The following is a 19,551-nucleotide window of genomic DNA, read 5'->3' as shown; positions in this document are numbered from 1 at the left end:
TAGTCTAACTAAGTGATTAAGGATAGAGACTTGGGGTAATGTGGTGTCAGCTTGATCCCCTGAGGATAAACGAGCAGTGTGTATCATACCTGAGACTGAGGCTGAGGTCAGCTGTATGGGCATCACCCACACAGCTTACATGATGGAGCCTCAATAAAAATTCTAGATACCAAGGCTCAGGTGAACTTCCCTGGTTGGTAGCATGAAATGTGTATTGTCACACTTCAATACTGGGAAAGTAATACTGTCTGTGACTCCATGGGAGAGAACAGCTGAAAGCTCTCTCTGCAATTGGAACTTTCTTAGACTCTATAGGCCTCTTCCCTTGGTTGATTTTAATCTGTATCTTTAGCTCTGATAAGCCTTAGCTATAAATATAACAGCTTTCAGTGAATTCTATGTGACCTTTTTGCTACATACTGAACTTAAGAGTGGTCTTGGAGACCTCCAAACTTGAAAATAATGTCAAAAACGAAAATGGTCTTTTACACAGTGCTCCTTCTAACTGGCAGGTCTTTACTTCGAAATGGCACCACAGTGCCTTGCTGTGACTTATTTGCTTCAATTGTTCTCCTGCTATCTCCTATTATGCCTCTTGCTCTAAACTTCATACAGGTAAAAACATGTATATGTTCTCTGAGTTAGCTTAATGCTAGTTTTTGTTATAAATTAAACCCCCAAACTGCATAGTGGTTCAAACACTGTAGGAGTTTATTTCTTGTTTTTTATTTTTTTTTTTTAAATTTCAAACAAGATCACGGACCTGAGTTCTTTCCATCTTCAACATGAAGCTTCTAGATGCCCTGTGCTCATTTATCCAGCCAAGAAAAGAGTGTGAAAGGTAGCATGTGGGAAATGTGTAGTGGTCTGGGCCTGAATGAGGCACCCATGGCTTCTAATTGCATTGCATTGAGTAGAATTTAGGCTTGTGCCTAAACCTAACCAGAAGAGTGTCTGGGGCATGTGTGAAGAGGAGGAAATGGATGTAGGGAACAGCTAGCCACTGTCCTCCACACATATTCCCATTTTTGTCTTCTCTAATCCCCTCAGGTCCCTTAGGTGATCAGTCACTAATATGATAAATGGATTAATGATGATGTGTTAATTGGTGATTATGTCTTAATCCTGTACTTCACATTTATAATTTCATAATGTCTCAGTTCATAGCAATGAATAGTTTTAGAAAAATAGTTACCATTAGGGAGGACTTTGGAGGGCCTTAACATCCACCTTCCCCACCCTATCGACTGACATCCCCACGACTAGTGTTTTAACACCCAATTTTTTTTTTTTTTTTTTAAAACCATGCTCTTGAAAACACCCAAATTTTGAAATCACTCTCTCTTCAAGATGAGGGACACCCCTCCATTCTGCTTATAAGAATGAAGCGTTGAATGCAAGATAATAGTGATAACTAAAACTAACTGTCTGCTATAGGAGAGGCATTATTTGAAGAGTTTTGCATGCATTAGTTCATGTATTCTCATAACAACCCTATCAGATAGGTATTAGGTAGGAATTGCTGGTGTTGTGCTGGAATGCCAATCAATGCAATTTGGCTCAGAAACCTAACCACTCTACTGTGCTGTTTCCAATTCCATTAAGTGGCCTGTGGGAACATGGCTACTCTAACTTATCTCCAACTAAGAGGTCTGTATATTTGTGAAGAATGTGTTAGGTACCTTATTCAGCTAGCTCCTCTGCTTTTATTTTTCTGTTGTTGATTTTTTTTTCGTACATATCCCACATCCTTTCAATTCCCCTGCCTCAAGTGCCACCTGCTCCTCTGCAAAAGAATGTAGCATTTACCATTTATATTGCTGTGCTTAGCAATGTCCTGGAAAACAAATATAATATGACAGTTCCACTCCACACTTTATCTCTGGGTTTCACACATCTGTTTCCTTTTGCAAATCTGGGGAAAATTCAAAATTCTGGTGAGAAAAGTAATTGACAGAAAATGTTGCTTCCATTGCTGCCTTTAGAAGAATCCTGAAGTACCTATCTCTAAAGCAACAACAAGAGAATTCCAAAGGCAAAATAAAGCAACCACATAGCCCTCTAGAAAGAAAGGGTAATATTCTTATGCCTGGTCTATCATCATCATCATCATCACCAAGTAGTGTTTGTTAAGCCTTCAGGAGCACAAGGCACTGGGGTAGATAAATTGGCATCTTTTCCTCTCCCAAGAGTTTGCAGTTTAAATAGAAATAGCACAGCAAAGACAAACATATACAAGGTCAGGCTGAGACCAACACTAACACATTAACATACTCATTAAAATAGAAGAGAGCTCATTATAATTCAATAAGAATGGGAGGCAGGAAGATGTAATGTAAAAATGTGCTAAACTAGGAGTCAAAAAGACTTTGCAGCATGCTGGGTCAGCTGCTTCCAGGCAAGTCACCTCACCACCCCTAAGGTTGAAATGCTTGGGAAGAGGTGGAGGAGGCAGTCTAGGAAGGTGAACCAAGCACAGAATCTGGAGTCAGAAAACCACACAGTTTCTGTAACGTGATGAGGTGATACAAGCTCTCTGGATCCATTTATCCTCTTGAACGTTCCTTCAAGAATTGAAAATCTAATAATTCTGTGAAAATGTCTTGAAATGTCTGCAGTGTTTAAAATCTCTCTCTCTCCCATATATCTGATGGTGATAATACATAATTAGTCATCTCTTTTTCTAAAAATAAGGAAACTGAAGCTTAGGAAAAACAGGTGCTTACTCATGTATCACTTGGAAAAGACCAAACAAAAGTAAGGACTTTTATAAACGTAAGGACATAAATAGAGAAACCTTATGGAAGTGAATTATAAGAAGTTAGCTTTGGGAAAATTGGAAATTGAGAAGACTGTTCTTCCTGTTTCTTTCTTTCTTAGACTATATAATCTTTTGGCTCCTATGTTTTTGATATAGATTTGATAAATATTTATGGGGAGCCTACTGCATGTGAGGCACAGTTATGTGTACTGGGATCCTATGCTGTACATGAGCAATAAGGTCCCTCTCTGTATGGAGATACTATTCTAGGAAACAGGAGAAACAGTCAGTAAATAAGTAAACAAACAAGAAAACATTAGATAAAAGAGAATGTCAAACAGAATTAAATCAGAATTGTGTTATAATGAGTTAGTAGATCGTTTCTTAAATTCAGGAGTCAGGAACCACCTCTTTCAGAATTTAATATTTAAGGTATGAGCTAAATGTAGAAGGGCGAATTTGAAGATGCAGGAGAAATAGAAGTGAGTTGGAAATAAAACCCGCAAGATGGAATTTTTCCTAATCAACAACCCCCTGCGTGGCTCTTAGTTTCCATCCCAGTGAAAAAGATCAGCTAATCTTTATTTTTTCTCCAAACTTAAAAAAATAAAGAAATAAATAAGAATAAAGGAAGATCTGATTTGTCTAGCTAGGTTGGCTCCTGTACAGCAAGGTCTTCACACTCCAATATAAATATGCAAAGAACATGTGGCTTCTTTATCTGTAACTTGTTTATCTGTAATCCGTTCATCTCAAGCACTCACCTCTTAGTGAAGGACAGAGAACAAACTAAAAGATAACCACATTCATACAGTCAGTATCTTCTGTTTGGTAAAATAATTTATACACGATATTTCTAACAAAACAAGGATCAGTTTTAGAACTAAACTCAATTCAGATAAAACACTGGCCAGAATAATTATATGGCATAATTATCAATAATTTGGAACACTTCCCCTTCCCTGACTCCTTGAATAAATGTTATAACAGAAAATGTAAATATGAGAAAATATTATAAATTCTTGGATGACCCTTTCAGGTCTTGAGCAGGCTGGAATGTCCTCCAGTTATGAATTTTCAGTTATTTCCCTTGATCCCCAGCCCAATAGGTCTTACATGTGCTATTCAAAGCCATTGTGGTCATTTCCAATGATGCTTTCTATGTCATCAGTTGCCTGTGAGATCAACATGTTTCTTTATAACTATGGTGTATAATCAGAAACACTGTCTCTAAGAAACAGTTGGTTCAGGACTTTATTTGTTGTTTTTTATTCCAGAAACATTTGGTCCTCCAGGATGATGTCTTGATAAGATGTCTAGTCCTTTTGTAGTAGGATTTTATGAAAAGAAAACTCAAATTGTCCTCCCTTCCCTCACTTTCACCACCCAATCCTTTTCTCATGAACCTCTTGCAGTTGCCTCTCTCTTTCTGAATAATTATAGTTTTGGTCTAATATAGTGGTATTGATGGAAAAGAATCCAAACTCTGTAAAACAATTGAAAGAGGTTTATTCCAAGCCATATGTGTGTGACCAGACTGGGGAAAATGGTCTCAAGAGAGCCCAAGGAAATGTCTCCAAGGTAGCTGGGTTACAGTTTAGATTTATAAATTCATGGACACAGGGATTACACATAAGACCCTAAATCAATAGTTAGAAGGCATACATTGATTTGGCCTGAAAAGGTGAGACATCTCCAGGGTGGAAGGGAGTTTATATTAATGGGTGGGTTTAAAGATTTTTTGATATGTTATTGGTTAAAGAAATGAAACTTTGTCTAAAAGCTTGGAATGTTTTAACTTAAGTATTATGTTAATCAGAGACAAGCCACCTGACATTTACCAAAACTCAAGGGATATGTTAAGTAAATTGATTGCCTGCAGGTGTGATTTAAGCTTTGTCTCATATAGCCTTGTGCCTGTTAATGATTTAGCATCCTATTGATACAAGGGATATATCCAAGAAGGGGGCTCATAATGAGGCATGTCTGACCTCCCTTCTCATGGCCAGCAAAGAGAGCTTTAGGGATTTCCTGGGGTCCTCTTGGACAAGAGGGGGTCCATTCAGTCAGTTGGGGGGCTTACGATATTATTTTTATTAACAGTCATTCTCCATTGGGTTCAGTTTTGCCCCATGAGACATTTTTAAATGTCTGAAGACATTTTGATTGTCACAACTGGGGGAAAGGGAGGCATGCTACTGGCATTCAGTGGAGGGGGGGCAGGGATTCTGCTAATATACTCCATTACACAGGACATCCTCCATGACAAATAATTACTAACTCAAAATGTCAATAGAGCCAAGAGTTGAGAACCCTTAGTTTAGTATGAGTGCCTTAGTCTATTTGTTCTAACAAAATATCTTAGACTGGGTATCTTAGTCCATTTTCTGTTGTATATATCAGAATATCTGAAACTGGATAATTTATAAAGAAAAGGAATTTATTTATTACATTTATGGTGTCTGAGAAGTCCAAGGTCAAGGGGCTGCACCTGGTGAGGGTCTTCTTGCTAGTGGGGACTCTCTACAGAGTCCTGAAGCAGTGTAGGGCATTGCATGGTAAGAGAACTGATCATATTAGCTCAAGTCTCTCTCTTCTTATAAAGTCACCTTTATAAGTGGGACTTCTTATAAAGCCCTACTCTCATGATAACTCATTAATATATTATCCCATTAATTCATTAATCTATAAATGGATTCATCCATTCATGAGGGCAGAACACTCATGACCCAGTCACCTCTTAAAACCTCACCTCTCAATACTGCCACATTGGGAATTGAGTGTCAACATGACTTCTGGAGGAGACAAATATTCAAACCAGAGCACTGGGTAATTTACAAACAACAGAAATTTATTTCTTACAGTTCTAGATACTGGAAATTCTGAGATCAAAGCACCAGCATTGGGTGTCTGTTGAGTACCTTCTTATGTGACTCTACATGGGAAAAGGTAGAAGGGCAAAAAAAGAATATAACTAGTTCCTTCCAGCCTTTTTATAAGGGCATTAATCCCTTTTATCAGGACAGAGCCCTCACATCCTAATCACCTCTTGAAGGTCCCACATGTTAATACTGTTTGAATGGATATTAAGTTTCAACATGAATGTTGAAGTTGACACAAACGTTGAAAGCAGAGTGATAAAGGAAACCCATAATACTTAAAAGCCTGCAGCCCCTGGTAAGACCTCTTGGGTTTATCATTTATAATAGTCCCTACTGGATGCCTACTACCCTGTCTCCTTCTCTCCCTTATCAAAACTTTGTAACTTTGTGCAGAGCAACTAGCACCCATGAGGTAGGAAGCAGACAAACAAATCCCTACATTTGTCAGCTCTCTTGCAGTCCTTCCTGAGATTAAATTGGCTCCTCTTCTCTTTTGCATGCAGCGTGGGAAATAATGGTTGTCTGGAATTGTGAAATTCTGCAGTATGCCCCACAGAATCCCAAAGGGGTTAAAGGCAAGGCTTTCCACACTTATGCTTTTCTCTAGACATATCCAATACATGTTCCCTTCACACACCAAAGCCTGGTACCCAGAGATTAGAACCTATGAGTCTTTCTTCTTTCACTTTTGCTGGACAATGTTTACTTCCCCTGTTACTCTACTGCCCAGAAGGGATAGGCTTCAAATATTTTCCTTCATTATATTCTTCTCCTAGTTTGCATTAGCAAGCCACAGTCTATTAATCATAGACAAAAGGGTATCTTCATTCTGTGGAGAAATAAACTCTGAGTGGATCTACTCATTCCTTGATATGCTCGGATGAGTTAGAAAATCCTCCTCCTACACACAGCCTTTTTGTTCAAGCTTATGATTTTGCTGCAAAATCCTACTTTAATATCAGAAGCAAAACATTGACTACTTGTTCTTTCATTATTGTGAATATTTCCATCACAAATTTAATTCCCTACCTTCAACTCAACCCTATTCTGGACTCACCAGGAAGGTGTCATGTATCTGGAAATATAAACAAGGAATGCACAATAATACATTTTTAAATATGATCCTGCTTATAAATTAATAGAAGAGTTTCCCTGTTTCTATTAGTAATGGCCTGAGATTGGGAAAATGTATTAATGTAAGGTTACTCTCTCCAGGCAGTTATACAGGCAGATCTTTATAAAGGGGATACAGGTGGAGAGAACATGATAGGCATATGATGTTCACTACGTATTTTTAAATATGACCTACCATGGCCAAATGTGCAGAAAACCCATACCCCAGAAATCATCATGTTTTGTGCTAGGTTTTTGTGTTTATCATTTGAATTCTCAACAGAAAGTGTTGTCAAACTATGATAAATCTGGGCTTTTCCCTATGTGTGTGAATCTAAATTGATATATCTAGCTGAGAGAATTAAGGGTTTTTAAAGGGCAGAGTCACTGTAGAGGGAAGAGAATGTATTGGAAGGGGTAAGGATATTCATGAGGAGGATGGAAGCAGAAAAACTGACATTCAGGCAGTTAAAGGACTTTGCTTACTTCACAATAGGCAGCTGAGCCAATGCTGCACCAAACTGTGGGATTCTGAGCAGTAACCTTCCTGTCCATGTGAGAACATTTTCAGCAGCAAGATTCTTCCTCCAAAGAAATTGGAGCCAAGGGACCATCTGATGAGAAGTGGAGAATGCAAGTCCCTTGGGTTGGCAGAAGCAGGCCAATTAGCATCTAATTTTCTTCCAGAGCTAATAATTAAGCCCTAGCTTGCTGCATTCTAGCTCAGCACCCTCTACGCCCAGAACCATGGTGTCTGTGGAGCCTGAACCTTGAGAGTTGTGCTTTAAACTGCTTCTCTTCAGCTAGGAGTCCCTTTCCACCTTGAAATTAATGGAGTGAGATAAGTTCCAATAGTGCTAGGAACTTGTATGTGAAGGATTCCTTTCCTAAGGGTGATAGTTCCCTCAGAGAGGCAGTTATTCAACTGAGTATGTGGTAAGAAAGCACATTGAAGGCACCTTTGATGTTTAATTTCAGGAGATGACATCATCCTCTGATGGAAATGATACAAAGATTTGTTGAATGCTTACTTACTGTGTACTAAACACCATATTAGCAGTTTCACAATCATTATTTTATGTAACTTTCACAACCATCTCATGAGATAGGAATTTTCACTGCCTAACAGAGTAGGAACACAGTCACAGAACTAAAAAGTTGTAGCTTGAATTCAAACCCAAATAATGTGAGCCCAGAGCTAGTGCTCTGTTTATTATAATATATGGTATTGGGATGGTTACATTTAAACTTCCTTTCTCCACATTTTCCTTAATCTCAGAGCCAATGACTCTAGTGTTCCCTCTCAGTTTCCAGCTAACGATACTTAGATGATATACAGGAACTAGTAAATCTGCTCTATCAAGCACTCACTATTGATATATATACATATATATATATATATATACACACACACACATATATATACATATATATGTATGTATTTTTTCATGTCACTACTACATTTTAAGGAGTAAGATGTAAGAAAAATTCTAGCCACAACAATAAATACAATTTCATTGAAATTCACACCCATTATTCCTTTAGGGTGATCCGGTTCCAACTTGCATTCATAATGATGACACTAAGGCCTTCCCAGGTATTTAATCATCAAAGATGATATTAGATTCTTCAGAATAACTTCATTATGATAAGGCAATATAGTTTATAAAGATTTTCAATTATAATTATTGAAAGAAAGACATTCATAATTATCCCTTTAATAACCATATAATCTAATTCCCATAATCCATTTCTAAACCATACCAGAAAATTAAAGTCTTACTGTGTATAATTTGAGTAATATACTTAAAAATCCTTTTTCTTCAACTAAAAATTTATATATTAATAGTTATGTAGTATATGGATACAAGCACAGGTTGCAGATATAAATATGTGTTTGTGTGTATATATAAATATATACCATAATAATCACCTCCAGCTCTAGAGTCCTTCAGATCTCAGCATAAGACCCAGCTCTTTTGCTGACTTGTTATGTAATTTTAGGAAAATTACTTATTCTCTAAGCCTCACTTTCCTAAGGCTCTCAGAATTGCTGGAAGGATCAAATAAATTAGTTGCATGGAAAGCACTAAACATAGCGCCCAGGTCAAAACAAGCAAAGCCTGAATAGTGGCTATAATTAATTATAATTTTCCCCTAGAATCACAGTTTGCTCCATTTATCCATCTTATTCTTGTTATAAGAAGCTAGAAAGAATTACAAAAGTTCTGTACTTTTTTTTTTGTTTGTTTCATTAATGGTGGTATTTTTCCTCATTTTCTCTATTCTTCATCATTTGAATTATCACCAGCTCTTAGTGCTAACAACTTTTGGTATTAAGGATAAAGAAAAAAAAAGAGTATATTTACCTTGTATTTTATTAAATATTTTTCATATTCTTATGGTGTGCCATGTGGGGACTTGCTGGTCCTGTCTCTTCCAGGGTTAACCAATTTCTAGAGATAGTAAACAGCTAGCCCACGAGTGAGTTTTTCAAATGCAAACCAACAAATCCAGAGCCCACACCATCAACCCCTTATGGGGCTCTCACACTTTGGACCACCAGGCACCTGCCCCAATCAGCCCAGGACCAGATACCAGACAATTAGGAATAACACCTAGGCCCCAGAATCCACTGAAATTTTTCAGATTGATCAATATTAAACCATTTTATCCTGCCTCCCCATTATCCTTCCCATGGAAACCACTATAAACCCACATTCCCCAGTACCCACTCCTTCATCCCCACCCCTGCCTCCTGATAGATCCTAGTGCTTCTGGGTGTGCCCACTCTAGGTGTGGCATCCCACTTCTCTTAGGATCTGTGAGTATAACAACCTGTCATTTCAATGGCAATCCTTCCTTGATCTGTTGGCCTCACCATACCTAAATGATAATAAAACCTATATTTTAAAACATGAGTAATTCCAGAATAAGTATCAACTACAACTATCTCTTCCATTTAACTGTAGGGGCCTTGAGAACAGCCACCATGTCTGCACCAACCAATTGATTCTTCGTAAATATTTGCTGAATGAAAGAATTTATGGCATGCCTAAAATGTAGTGGCATATCTTTATGTGGGAGACAGGTCGGTATTTTTAAAAGTTGAATGAATATATACTGTCATATTGCCCATTCTCTAGCTTGTTCCCTAACAGGAATTTGCTTTGTTGTTTAAACATATATAAACATCCTAATTTAATATTTCCTTCCCTGTAGGGAAGGAAAAATTTCTTCTCTGCCCTCGTAGGGTCTCCAGCTGGGCCCAAGAATTAAACTGACAGAAGTCAGATGAACAGGAGCAAAGCATGTAAGTTTTCTTAGAATTTTACATGTACATGGGAGTCCTCACAACAAAATGAAGACTAAAGAAGTGACAGGAGCAGAAGGCTTATAGATCTTTTAGATCAAGAATTGATAAATCTGTTTAGAAATGATAAGACAAAGTGGTTTGGGCTAGGGGCAACACATTGTGGGGAGTCACTAAGAGATACATTGTAGAAAACTAGTGGAAGATAAGGGTTACTTAGTAACTTTGTACAGATCCATTTCATCTCCATTCCAGACTCTGGTGACAGGGATGTTTTTCTCTCCCTGGTACAGGGAAGGCACCTTTCTCATAGGAAACATTTGCTCTGCCTTTAGGTTAAAAAAACAAAACAAAGCAGGGCAGGTCAAAAAGCTCCTCCTGCATCTGCTGTTTCTCCAGTGCCTCAGCTCAGAAAACAATCAATATAGCAAAGGAGCACATTTTAGGGCAGTGTATCCTGAACTTTCTAAATACCAATGAGGAAAACATGTTTCTGAGTAAAGGGGCAGCGCTGGGACTAAGGGACACTGCTGAAGTAGGCTGAAGAAAGGGCTCCCGGTGACATATTCTGAATTTTTTGATATGCAGCCACATAATGCTGCTGGGAAACTTCAGAGGCTTCTTTCTTACTAAGGTGTTTTTTTTTTTTTTTTTTCTCCAACTATACACAGGCTATTAGAGAGCCTCTTTGGCAAGAGATGAGTATTTCAAATCAGTCCTTAACTCAAGGAGTAGCAAGGATTTAGGGAGAGGGTGGTTCTTTCCTTGTTGAAGTAACAAGCAGTACGAAATAGCCTCCATGCTAGTGTTTGGGGATTACCAGAATAGGGAACCCTTTGAAATAGTAGAGATGAAATCCAATGTGTCTTTCTCCTTTATTTAGCATCTACTCTTGAAAGGCTAAGAAATGGCATTAAATTCTTTGAAATATTAGAGACTAAAACATTACTATAAATATTACATAAAATAATATCAAGTGAACTTATTTTACGCAGGCTAATTTTGTTTCTGCTATGAAGTACTTTGTTTACCATAAGAGTGGTGAATGCATAGGTTCTGACGGTGCAGGTGGAGAAAGATTCCTTACACAAAGATTAGAATATATAGATTTTAAAAGTTTATTTATTTTCTTAGAAGGAGAGAGACAGAGAGAGAGAGAGAGAGAGAGAGAGAGAGAGAGAGAGAGAAAAGAAGGGCAAGAGAGGGAGAAGTGAGATAGTGTGACACCCCAAAGAAAGAAAAGGGAAGTGCTTGCCCTGAGGCCAAGTGGCTTGCCATTTTTTTTTTTTTATGGGGACAATAAGAAAGGAAAAAAATAATGATTGTTGTCAGTTGATAATAGAAGTGGCTGTGAGATGTCAAAAGTTGGCTTCTCCCTTTTCCTTTCCCTTAGAGACAGGCTTATCGCTGGGGCTGTTATATTCTAGTTGATCTTGACCTTGAGATATGGTTTTGGGCAGAAACTAAGGCCTGAAGCTTGCATTACCCCTCCCCCCACTCAGGAACTCTGCAGGGCTGTTAAGCAAACTCTTAGAAGCAGTGTGTAATCTATGTGTCTGGTGAATGTAAAAGAAAAGGATATACATTTCCTTTCTGTATGCTCAGCATTTTTCAGCATTTTTCAGATCTTATGAAAACAGGACCCCTGCAGGGTGCCACTTAGCAAGAGAGATGATATGATTGGTTACTGAGAGACTGTGGATTGGATAACTTTTTCCTTGTTAGCAAGGCCATTCTATCACTGATTCATTGACTTTTTTCTTCCTACAATCTCAAAATGTTTCTAAAGAAGCCAAACTTGTATTAGATAAATTAAAACAACAACAACAAAAAATCTCACATCATGTACATCATCACATCAAAATATTTCCATAAAACTATAAATTTTTACTTAAAATAAGATTGTAGTAAAGGAAAAAATTCCGAAAGACTTTGAAAATGGACCAAAAAGATAACTGCATGTCCTGTGAGTGTCCTGTCTAGTACTGTCTCCAAGTGATCTCTGATTTTCATTGTTTTTGAGCTATTTGACAACTCTGTAAATTGCAAAAAAAAAAAAAGAAAGATAATTATTCAAAGAGTCATATCCATAACAATGCAAATTGTGTCCACTGGAGATTCAGTTGATTATTGCCCTGTGGAAATTGACTAGTTTTACCAGTTCTCTATTTATTAGACAAATTTATTTCAGCATTACTGATGGGCTTTCCAGGTACCTTCCCTTTAGACTTTTCTTGGAGTATCTAAACTAATATCTTATGGGTCCTCTCCTAGATTAATGAGGAGTTCAATATAATTTTTGATATATGTTCATTTCATATCTCATGATCATATCCTCTTTTTAAAATGTATGTTTTAACATTAGTATTATAATAAAAAAAATCTCTATCCAGAAGCTTAGATAAATTAAAAAGCCAAATATGGCAGCTAAATACTAATGCCAAATACTAATGCTTATCTAAATGGCTAATTTGTTAGTGGCATGGTATCTCCAAGGGCTCAACTCAGGAGTATTTTCTAGTACTAGACAGCATTTTTCATTCTTACAAGGGAAGTTAATTGTTTCCTCAATAGTTTGTTTCTAAATGACTCTCTGGAGGTGAGCCCCTAGAGTCCTTCCCAGACCATTGTAGTATCTTTGGTGTCAATTGAATCAATTCCTTACAAACATTTGATCTAACAGTCTCCAACCTTTTTGGCACTAGGGACTGGTTTCATGGAAGATAATTTTTCCATAGACCAGGGGTAGTGAGAGGATGGTTTCAGGATGATTCAAGAGCATTACATTCATTGTGTGCACTTTATTTCTATTATATTACATTGTAATATATAATAAAAATAATTATACAACTCATCATAATACAGAATCAGTGGGAGCCCCACGCTTGTTTTCCTGCAACTAGGTGGCCCCATCTAGGAGTAATGGGAGACGGTGACACCCAAAATGTGTTGCATATGTCCAGTCTACTTTGTAATTTTCCTTTGGCTGCTGTCACTGCAGAAAACCCTGCTTCACAAAGATAGGATATTACAAACAGAAGCAGTGCTTTTGTGGCAATCACAGGATATTCTACCTTGACTTTAATCCAGAATGTATGGAGATTTGAAATTGTCTCAAACATCATAGACTCTTTATAGATTCTGGTTATTAGCCCTTTATCAGATGTATAACATGCAAATATATTCTCCTATTCTGAAGGCTGTCTATTTGCTCTGTTGATGGTTTCCTTGGCTGTGTAGAAGTTTTCTAAATTTGATCAGGTCCCATTTATTTATTTTCATTCTATAAAGAACTCAAGCAAATCAGCAATAAAAAAATCAAATGACCTCATTAAAAAGTGAGCAAAAAGCATGAACAGAAATTTTACAAAAGAAGACAGACTAATGGCCAACAAACATATGAAACATATGCTCAACATCTCTAATCATTAGGGAAATGCAAATCAAACCTACAATGAGATATCACTTAACTCCATTGACAATGGATTTTATCAAAAAGTCCCAAAACAACAAACGCTGGTGGGGATGTAGAAAGATAAGAACTCATACACTGCTGGTGGGACTGCAAACTAGTACAACTTCTATGGAAAATAGTACGGAGATGCATCAAATAACTAAAAGAAAACCTACCATTTGATCCAGCAATCCCACTGCTGGATATTTACCCAAAGGGTAAAAAGACATTCTATAAAAAAGACACCTGCCCTTCAATATTTATAACAGCACAATTCACAATTGCAAAGATTTGGAAACAACCCAAGTGCCCATCAATACTTGAGTGGATTAATAAAATGTGGTGTCTGTATAACACAGAGTACTATTCAGCCATAAAAATAATGGTGAACTAGTATCACTTGTGTTAACCTGGATGGAACTGGAAACCATTATTCTAAGTGAAATGTCACAAGAATGGAAAAACAAGCATCACATGTACTCACCATTAAATTGGTACTAATCGATCAAAACTTATGTGCAAATAGGGAAACAACATTCATTATAAATCAAGCAGGTCGGTGGCAGGAAGGAATAAATTCACACATAACAGGTATAATGCACACTATTTAGGTGATGGACACACTTATAACTTTGACTCAAAATGTACAAAAGCAAGTCATGTAACCAAAATGTTTGTACCCCTGGAATATTCTGAAATTAAAAAGATATAATAGTTATTTTTTTCTGCCTAGGAAGTCTTTGGGTGCTTATGTAACCAAAACATTTGTACCCCCATGATATTCTGAAATTTAATAAATCACAATGTTTGCCCATCACCCCATAATTCCAGTTTGTCATTGAATACAGTCAGTTTATCTGCCAACTTGAACACGGTTGTTGTTCTTCCCTAAAGTGACATATTGAGGTCATCGAGCAGGTTGAATATGCCACAGAAGTAAGCAAGTTTTGCAACTCATTCTGTGTTACTAAAATGTGCTGCCAGTGGTGACTGTTTTTATAAAAATAAATCTCTGTAGCATTTCTCATAACTCCAAAACTCTGGCTAATGATCTACCTTTAGAAAGCCATTTCACTTCTGTGTATAAGAGAAGATGTGTGTGCTCTATGTCCATCTCCTCAGTGAGCTGTGCAAACAGACATGAGTCAAGTGTCTGTACATACTTTAATGTGGTTGACAATTTAAATTACATCCTGAAAAATACTGTTTAGTGCAGGTGATATTTTTCAGCTAGCCAGCATTTCTCTATGGGTGACACAGTGCATAGACTCACATTCAGAAGCGACCTCTTTGACCCAAGAAGTGAAACCAGAAAGCTGTCTAGTCATGGCAGTTGCTCCATCCATGCACATACCAACACAAAATGACCAATTCAATTTTCCTGCTATGTAATAATTCAAAGACTTGAACAGTTCTGCAGCTGTGGCAACAGAAGTGCACATAACATAGCCTCATGAACAGCCTCCTGAAAATATATCATATAAAAACAAGCATTGTTACCTTGTTGTCAACATCAGTAGATTTGTCAACCTGGATTGCGTACCATGATGACAAGTTAATCGCCTGCATCAATTGTGCCTCAATATCCTCTGCTATTTCATCAATTTGTCTAGTTATGGTGATAGACAAAAGAGGAACGTGTGCCACCTTTTGAACTTTAGCCTCTCCTAAAAGTTCAAAGCAAATGTCCTTAGCAGCAGGCAGGATCAACTCATCACCAATAGCAAAGGGCTTCTTAGCTTTAGCAATGCAGGTAGCTACTAAGAGTGATGCCAGTGCAGACACATTTGATGAAGTGGTGGCCTTCAATAATTGCTTCTGTTCTTTGTGTTCACTTATTTTCTATTGTATACTCCAAAGGCATGTCTTTAAATTCAAGGTGCTTGGTCTCCATGGGGCAAAGCAGTTTTGAAGGTTTCATGGCTTGGTCGTTGGATAGCTGGTCACCACATATTATACAAAGCAGGCTTAGAGAATGTGAATCACCTGTTGCAATGAACCCATTCTTTAAGTAGGACTGTTGGTATTTTCTTTTAAATGCAGCGTTCATTTTGTTGGCAGTGTTAGAGTCTTATACTGGCTCAAACTTGGGTCTTTCCCCCTTTTCAATGAAGCTCTCCAGCGACATTTGTTTTTTACTCATTTTTTCTAGGTTAGCTTGTGTGCTTACCAAAACTGTGACTTAAACAAGTGTGCAGTGTGGGAAAGAGGCATGGTGGAAGTGATAAATAAAATAATGGGTGGGCCATGCACGTCATAAAATAAGTGTTGAATTCTGACTTAAAGCCTGCTACCATATGCAGCTATACAATTGAAGTATGTAAACTCACTTGCCACTATAAAGCCTGCCACCAGATGCAGCTTAATTGTCACTCGCCACTCACTGATAGGGTTTTGATATGACTGCAAGCAATTGATTTATCATGGTCTCTGTGTAGTCAAACCTCTTTGCTTATGATAATCTGTATTTGCAGCTGCTCCCCAACACTAGCATCACTGCCTCAGCTCCACCTCAGATCACCAGGCACTAGATTCTCATAAGGAGCCTCAACCTAGTTCCTTTGCATGCACAGTTCACAGCAGGATTTGAGCTTCTGTGAGAATCTAAGGCTGTTGCCACTTATCTGACAGGAGGCAGAGCTCAGGCAGTGATGTGAGTGGTAGGGAGCGGCTCTCACTCCCCCTCCCCACTCACCTCCTGCTGTGCTGCCCAGTTCCTAACAGACCATGGACCAGTACCAGTGCCAGTCTGCAACTCAGAGGTTGGGGACTGCAGATTTGAATAATTTCTGTAATTACCTTGCATTTAATTTAGAGGATCCAACTTAAAAAAAAAAAAAAAGAGAGAACCTTGCATCACATTGTTTTGTGCACAACACACTTATACTTTAGCAGGTGAGACAACAATTACCAAATCAATTCCTCCAGCATGTTATCTTTAAAGATAAAATATAGTTTTTGTTTCTGCCTTTTATGAAGTCTTTTAAACTGCTGTCCCGCTCAATTGTGCCTGTCAGTGCCTATCATAATCATTAATGCTTTATGAAGTTGTGCATTATTTGTTCAATGAAATTCCAAATCTATTCTAAACAACTTCCAATCAGAGGTGCCTGACTGCCTAAAACACCAATGAATATCCCTGCCCATGACTAGTTAAAAGGGCAATGAACTAGATAGTCATCTCTGGGCAAAATAAACTACATTTCTCTAAAATAAGATGTATTTCTGGCTTAAATAAACTCAAATCATTGCAAAATATTTAGAAATGACCAGGGTAAATGGGAAAAATAATGATGACTGCTGAAATAATATCCTAAGTAATGCAACATATTTGTTATATTCTAGTTGAGGGGTAGTGGGATTGGGCACTGGATAATCTCAGATTCAATTTATACACCCTCCATTACTACCTGTGCAGTTTAGACAAGTTTCTTAACTACTTTAAACATCAGATTCTTCATGTGTAAAATTAAGATAACAATATTAAATTCATGATGTTTTATGAGGCTTAATAGACATGAAAGTGCTTAACACAGTGTTAGCATATAATAAATGTACTATAAACACTATTTTTATTTGATGTAGTAATTAAATATTTAGAGCTCCAAATGAAGTCTCTGACTAAGTGTCTTGTTCATTCCATTGATTTTCTATGCCCAGAGCAATTCCTTGTTTATAGTAGGCAATCAATAGTATTTCTTGGCTGAGCGAATGATTTATTTCCTTCTGGAAATTTTATAAGACAGTTAAGCAATGACTGTTAGTGACATTGAAAGAAGGAAGGGGAAAAGAATGAGACAAAGTTCATGTGTGAGAAGCAAACTAATAGGAGTGGGGACTAATTTTCCCCAATTATCATCTCAGAATAATTCCGTGCATCAGAGTCTTTCAGAGAGCAGATATCAACAAGGGTAAGAAGTAAGTGAAAAAGGAAGAAGGGAATGAAATACAAAATATTTCTATTTTCTGGGTGAAATACTAAAACATGCAGAAAATGACTAATTAGATGTTTATAGACTGCAAATGGTGCAACCTTTGTGACTCCTAAATAAATTCATTGAGTAAGTGAGGCCTATTCATTAGAGCTGACACAGGTGACGACTACCTGAAAATCCTTCTTCTGTTTATTGGGTTTCTCTAGTTATGGTCTTATATTCCTATCCTGATCAGAACACACAAATAGGATTTTAAATAAAGTGTTAAATAATAAAAAGATCAAAGAAAAGCAAATAACTTAGAGCAGAGGAATCAAAACTCTTTGTCATGAGAAACAGTTGATGGAATAACAGATATTTAGCCTGAAGAAGAAAAGATCTGGAATGATGTAAGATGCCTATCTCTAAACACTTGAAGCTCTTTATGAAGAAAAATTGATTATACTTACTCAATGAGACTCTGAAAAGTTAATCGAGAACAATAGATGCAATATAAACAGGTGAATTTCTAAGAATGAATGCCATCCAACGCTGTAATGAACCTACTTAGGGTTTAATTGATTTCTTTTCACCAAGGAGATTCAAGCAGAGGCAGAACCATCACATCATAGGGATACTAAAGGGTTGTAATGAAAAAATTTTGAAGTCCCTTCCAACTCCAAGATTCGGTGTTCTGTTATTTCTTACTCCTAGACAGTGTAGTGCCTTGGCGAACTTTCAGCACTCCAAGCTGGTTCTGCATACCTCAGAAAACTCAGACATATTTATGAGCCCCAAGTTTTCTCTACTTCTTTATGAAACAACAGAATTATGTGGCACCAAATTGTATTGGTCTTACCTGCTTCACTCTTCGTTGCTGGAATCGAATTGGGAGGAGGCATTTGTCTATTAGCCTGGGAGGTTCTCTTCCCATTGGCATCTTTTCTGAACAGGGGAAGTCTTACTTAAAAAACATAACTAAAATCTAACATAAAAAAAACAACTTTCCTTTCTCAGACCACAACAATTTTGTTCCTATGATTATTATTGGTTCTCCCAGAAGGAATCACTCAGCACATTGCTGTATTGACTGTTCCCCATTCCCCATGTAAAATATTATTCAATTTTTACACTTAAACATATTCCAGGCTACATCATAAAATTTTCTGGGCTCCGGTAATAATAGAAAATTACCAGACCAATTACTAACTGCTGGTAAATAGTATGAGAGAAATTTGGGGCAGTTGATAATATTTGGGATGATAGATCCAAGAGAAAACTCTGATTCTAGCTATTTGAGCAATTTTAGTGTCTGATATTTCAGTTTTCTAAACCTTAACTTCTTTTTTCTATACCATGGTATTATCTCTTCTCTGCTTTTCTTAATGTGTAGTTTTGATGCTTAAATGAAACAGTATATTTGAAAACTTCCTGTAAAGTTTAAATTATTGCTAAAATAGGAAGGATGTTGAAGATGATGATAGTTCAGAATAGGAAAAAAGTTCATGAATGCATTTTGTAAACATACCTCAACAATATATATGTTTAATATTTTTATTGTTTCTTTTGTGTTGGGCTTGTTAACAGTTTTGCATTGGGAGAACTGCACTCACATCCTCCCTGCTTCTCTATGATGTTGAGCAAATCCCTCAATTTTTCTGAGTCTTAGTTTCCTTATCTGCATTAATGAGAGATTTGGTGTTATTTTATAGAATCGTGGTAAAAGTTAAGTAAGTAAATAATGTGAAAACATATAGCACAGTTCCTGGCATATAATAACTTGGGGAATGATTGTTAAACTTGAATCTGAAGATTTAAAAGCAATATATATTATTTGCAGCAATAGTTGGCTTAAGTCCCTTAAAAACTCAGCTTTTTCACTCCATTAGAGGCTAGATAAATGGATATTACTTTAAGTAATCTTCCCTGAGGTCACTAGGATCCTAAGGTCTCTGTTGCTGTTTTTTCATTTAGCTGGATGAATGATAGGATAACTTCTCAGAAACACAATTAGCTCACTAGGTACTTTGCTATATGAGACAGGGAAGTTGTGTCTTCCACATGGACTCTTGTTGATGCACTACTGTTACTTGTAAAATAGATAATTCTGCACC

This window comes from Microcebus murinus, chromosome 21, assembly GCF_040939455.1.
Source record: "Microcebus murinus isolate Inina chromosome 21, M.murinus_Inina_mat1.0, whole genome shotgun sequence".
Taxonomy (NCBI): Eukaryota; Metazoa; Chordata; class Mammalia; order Primates; family Cheirogaleidae; genus Microcebus; species Microcebus murinus.
This window is presented reverse-complemented; position numbering follows the sequence as displayed.